Below are 6,000 nucleotides of genomic sequence, written 5' to 3'. Positions count from 1 at the left end.
TTGCCCACTGACAAAGAAATGATCAGTCTATAATTTTAATGGTAGGTGTATTTTAACAGTGAGAGACAGAATAACAGCCAAAAAATCCAGAAAAATGCATTTCAAAAAAGTTATAAATTGATTTGCATGTTAATGAAGGAAATAAGTATTTGATCCCCTATCAATCAGCAAGATTTCTGGCTCCCAGGTGTCTTTCATACTCTGTTGAAGTGCTCCTAATCTCAGCTCGTTACCTGTATAAAAGACACCTGTCCACAGAAGCAATCAATCAATCAGATTCCAAACTCTCCACCATGGCCAAGACCAAAGAGCTGTCCAAGGATGTCAGGGACAAGATTGTAGACCTACACAAGGCTGGAATGGGCTACAAGACCATCACCAAGCAGCTTGGTGAGAAGGTGACAACAGTTGGTGCGATTATTCGCAAATGGAAGAAACACAAAATAACTGTCAGTCTCCCTCAGTCTGGGGCTCCATGCAAGATCTCACCTCGTGGAGTTTCAATGATCATGAGAACGGTGAGGAATCAGCCCAGAACTACATGGGAGGATCTTGTTAATGATCTCAAGGTAGCTGGGACCATAGTCACCAAGAAAACAATTGGTAACACACTATGCCATGAAGGACTGAAATCCTGCAGCGCCCGCAAGGTCCCCCTGCTCAAGAAAGCACATATACAGGCCCGTCTGAAGTTTGCCAATGAACATCTGAATGATTCAGAGGAGAACTGGGTGAAAGTGGTCTCAGATGAGACCAAAATCAAGCTCTTTGCCATCAACTCAACTCGCCGTGTTTGGAGGAGGAGGAATGACCCCAAGAACACCATTCCCACCATCAAACATGGAGGTGGAAACATTATGCTTTGGGGCTGTTTGTCTGCTAAGGGGACAGGACAACTGCACCGCATCAAAGGGACGATGGACGGGGCCATGTACCGTCAAATCATGGGTGAGAACCTCCTTCCCTAAGCCAGGGCATTGAAAATGGGTCAAATACTTATTTCCCTCATTAACATGCAAATCAATTTATAACTTTTTTGAAATGCATTTTTCTGGATTTTCTTGTTGTTATTCTGTCTCTCACTGCTAAAATACACCTACCATTAAAATTATAGACTGATCATTTCTTTGTCAGTGGGCAAACGTACAAAATCAGCAGGGGATCAAATACTTTTTTCCCCCACTGTACATACATATATATGGAAAAGAAACATTACAAGTATAAATCACAATAAGATGTAATAAAGTACAGATAAACAAAATGTAATAAAATGTGATCTTTTTGAAAATGCAGGGACGTCACTGGAAAAGATGAGGTCTGGATGGCAGCATATGTTGCTCCAAAATGTGTACATCTCTTCTGCAAAAATGGTGCCCTCACAGATGTGCGAGTTATATGACAGACAACAAGACAGACAGACAGACAGACACTCACACACACTGTCACACCCCCACACACACACACTTTCACAGAGAGACATACACACACACACGTACAGACACACACACTAACTTTCACACAGAGACAGACACACACACACACACATACATACATACATACATATGGAAAAGAAACAATACATTTATAAATCACAATAAGATGTAATAAAGTACAGAAAAACTAAATGTAAGAAAATGTGATCTTTAATACACACAAATATGTATGGCTGGTCGGATGCGTCTTGGACTCGGGTTCCTCTTCATTACGTATAACGCTTTTGCCTTTTGCTAAAGCTTTCCGTGGAGGGGATCGTGGGTGAGTTTGTACCATTTTTGGGAGGCTCTGCCTTGTTGGGGCGGAGCTGTGATCCAGGTGAACAGCAGATCGGGCATAGGTGGGCATGTGGGCGGAGGAGGAAGGCCGGTCAAGCAAATAAGCTTGCTAAGGTACACAGCAGCAGCAAGCAGCCCCCCCATCCAGCCAGCCAGCCAGTCTGGCTGGCAGTGACTGAGTGGTTGACAGACGGCAAGCAACGGAATGTACATGCTCTGTGATGTCATAGCAGTCAGCTGAGAGAGGCTCGTGATGTCATCGCTGAGCTGGCTGGCTGGCTGGCTCTGTGTGTGTGTGTGTGTGTGTGTGTATCTGTGTCTGTCTGTTTTTCTGTTTGTCAGTCTGTCTGTCTGTCTGTCTCTCTCTCAATTCAATTCATTTGTATTGTCAAAGCAATTGGACATACATACATACATATATATATATGTAGCGTAAGGTACACTTATAAATTTCAATTAAAGAAGTGAATTCATAGTATCACCTTATCACGAATCCTGGAGTCTTTTAGAACTCAATTTCTGTAATAATTGGACGCAGACACCAATTCCAAAGATATAAATTGTCAAATTTATTTAAAAACAAAGACTAAATGTAGCACTACACTAATTATACAAAAGGGAAAAACTAATTAAAATTCAACTCTAGATCAACAAATCAAAGACAAATCACTTCCGTGACCAAATCAAAGACCATGGGATCACATAGGATAACACACAAATCGTTAAACAAAAAAGGTTATAAACACATTGACTACAATACCGGTTAGTAATTCTAGGAATCACTAAGAAACAGTTGAAAGTGCTAAATTGCAGTTTCAGAAGATGAAAAAAAACTGTAACTGATGGGATATGTAGTACTTTATACTCGAGTGGTCTATGCGATTACACCCTGTTGGTGTTATTAAGAACGCCAAGTACCAGAATGCAGAGCGGGACTGTTTTTTGTGCCGTGACTTGTCGGGGGAAAAACGCGCAGAAAAAACGGATGAGAAGGTGAAGGTAGTATGGCGGTGATGCACGCGTTGGTGAAGTGGGAAAGCGGGGTCGACAAAGACTCTTACAGCGTGATTCCCACTGCTTGCTTTCGCAATTTTGATTTATTCAGCATTGCTGATGATGACGAAGAGACGACTCGAAACTTCAGAGCAGAGTGGAGAGACATGAACAAACCTCCAAAAGGTGGATGGCCTGTCCATGAAGCGCAGATCATTATGACTGGTAAAAATGTTTATTTAAAAAAAAAAAACATTAAAGTCTTTACATGCTATTTGATATATACAATCACAGTATATTTGAAATGAATGTTTAAGTTATTAATGTGTTGTACTTCTAACATACTCTTATAACATGGTAGGTGGTGGTGAGGGCACTAAAAACTCGTCATACTTGACTGGCATTTGTAAGAACGATTTATTGTGTGTTGTGCTTTACAATAAAATCCCCCAAATCACAAAATAAATTAAACCAGATATAATTTAACTTCAGTTTTGATTCAGTGTTGGCTGTTCATCTTAATTTGTATGGTCAAAGCACAGTATTTTTATGACAAATAAATATAATCCCCAAATATCTGTGGACATAATGCAGGGTTTTATTTATTTTATTTTTATTTTAGGAAAAGAAGGTGAACTAAGAAGAAAACTTAATGACCTAACAAAAATGCCCTCTCCTAAAATGAAGAGAGTACCTAAAACAAACAAAAAACTTCAAATTTCAGATGATAGTGACCTTGATGAACCACAGTTACCGGTGAGATAATTACTGCAAATATTAAATAAATGTATTGCAGGATTGTTTTTTTTTAATCATTTTCATATATATATATATATATATAATTCATTTTAAACTCTTTTTCTCTCTGAATACAGCACAAAATAAGAAAGAAAACCGATGGAGCTTCAAGAATTAGATCCCATCACATTCTACAGACATTTAAAGAGTCCAGTGAAGTTGAGCTACAGCAAAAAGTTAAGCAGCTCGAAAAGGAAAACACAAGACTTAAAAATGAAAACCAATGTCTTCGAAACCGTATGGTTGATGGTAAGTTTTTTTATTTATAGCAAATAATTCCTTACCTTGATAAATGTTATTCTTAAGTAATTTAGATTCCAGAGTAATGTATTATAGTTGATCATACTGAAGTAATCTAGAACCACAATACAGACTCGTAATGTGCACTGTCTAATAGTTTAATAATACTGATTATTAAATAAAGTTTTTCAACATAACTTCATAATCCTACATTAATGACTATATGCATTACATTAGACCTGGTAATTGTTGTATTTTATCTTTTTTATTTTTTTCGTAGCTAATGTTAATGACCCACAAAAAGGTCAGTTTGCCAATAACATAGAGCAAGTCTCTCAAGTATAATTGCAGGCATTGATGGTTTTGTTTTCACTTTGTATTAAATATATTACTAGAAATGATTATCAATCAATTTTGGACAATCTGAAAAAAATTGTAACAAAAGCCACATTTATCAGCAATGAAGACAAAAGTGTGTCACCATCAAGTGGTTCTGACAGCCCCACAGCAAATTGTTCTGAATCTGACAAAGAATCACCAAAACAGGTGTAACACTCTTGGTCTACAATATTACAAAGACAAGGTAAAAATATATATATTGAAAACAAATATTGGTTGTAAACAATCTAATGATGCTACATTATCAGGTATATTCATAGTTATAGTTGATAATAAGAATGTAATTGAATTATGGGTGTCACAGATTCACTGACTTTATTATGTCTGTAAATTAATAAACTTAGAATTGAGACATACTGTGGTCTTTAATAACACATTTCTGTAACAAAATCACAGCCTCACTGATAATGTCTGAGTATTCCACTTAACATAATATAAGAATAGTTTGGGGATAAACTTGTTTTTTATTTACCATTGTCTTTTAGGTGGAAATATTCCCAGGCACTGGAGTTTACATTGACAAACTGTCCTGGATCCTTGCAGAGAGGTGCAGCACGAATACGTCATATGCAAGAACCCTGACGGTTGCTGTCTTTGACTTTCCAACATTACTAAAGAGCAATCTTCGTGGTGGTGGCAGAAAGAGAGATCCAACTTCGGAGACATTAAGATCCTCATTGATGTTATTGAGGATCATATACAGCTGCCTTCGGAAGGACACGACGTGTTTCAGTTGCGGGGCTTTGCAGCCCAGCGGGACCCTCTTAATGCCGGACATCAGCTGCCCGAGCCAGCTGCCCGAGCCGGTGCGGATGAACAGAGGGACGTTAGACAGCGTTACCTTCCGGGCAGGAGCAGCGAGCGGCAACACCGGGGTGAAAGTGTCGTCTAACACTGTGCCATTAGCCACTAGCTGATTGAGCAGATCAGTGGTTTTTAAGAAGATAACAATGGCAGCAGACTTGATATTTTCACACCCTGCTACCTCCCCAACCGCTAACACACACTGCTCTAGGGGGCAGAACTGCACCGGAGCGATCTTGACTCCATGGCGTCGGGTCAGTTTTTCTTATCAAAGACGCATTCAGGGGGTCCGACCCCCCGACCCGGGAAGAACTACCGGTACTCCCCCCTCCCCTCCCCTGTTCCCCCACAATAAGAAAAGCACTGAAAACAGAAGACAAAATAAACAAACTGAAAAAAGTAAAGCAACAAAAAAACGCAGCCAAAGGACAGAGCTCTCAGCAGCACTCCCGCTCACTGCAGACCCCTCCCACACACTCCCAGCTGAGAGAGAGAGAGAGAGAGAGTGTTAGTGTCTGTCTGTCTCTCTCTCTCTGTAGATGCATCATAGGGAACATATGTAACAATCTCTCTTTTTGTTTACCAAAAATGAGAATTAATGTATTTCAAGTGGGTGTTGCCTTGGTTGGAAACGTTTTAAGATTATTTATGAAGTGTAAAGTGGATTTGTCTCAGTTCTCTGTAGTTTTCAATGTATGTGCCATTCAGTAGCGTTCATGTTACAGATATGCCCTATGCAGTGGTAGGGTCAATAAAATGTCAGTAAAACTTTATTTTAGCAATTATGGAGGGGAAGAACTGCAAATAGAGGGTCCCCACTAATTATCTAACTTACCAACAACGTTTAAAATTAGGTCTTGCGAAGCTGCCAAATAATGCTGTATAATCGTATGTGTCTTCATACAACGGCTGCTATAGTCTGATAGCTTTGATTATATATATATATATATATATTTTCTTGTGAACCACAAATGCTATTTGCTTGATTTTTACA

General features: G+C 39.1%; 1 non-coding gene across 1 annotated transcript; it reads left to right on the top strand.

Annotated features, from left to right (window-relative positions):
* The first annotated feature begins 1,683 nt into the window (after window positions 1-1,683).
* Window positions 1,684-1,798, top strand: LOC136746363 (U5 spliceosomal RNA). The gene has a single exon (XR_010816381.1). It is a non-coding gene; the product is annotated as a U5 spliceosomal RNA (small nuclear RNA).
* Window positions 1,799-6,000: the final 4,202 nt, after the last annotated feature.

Source organism: Amia ocellicauda, unplaced genomic scaffold (genome assembly GCF_036373705.1).
Source record: "Amia ocellicauda isolate fAmiCal2 unplaced genomic scaffold, fAmiCal2.hap1 HAP1_SCAFFOLD_99, whole genome shotgun sequence".
NCBI classification, from domain to species: domain Eukaryota; kingdom Metazoa; phylum Chordata; class Actinopteri; order Amiiformes; family Amiidae; genus Amia; species Amia ocellicauda.
This window is presented reverse-complemented; position numbering and strand designations above follow the sequence as displayed.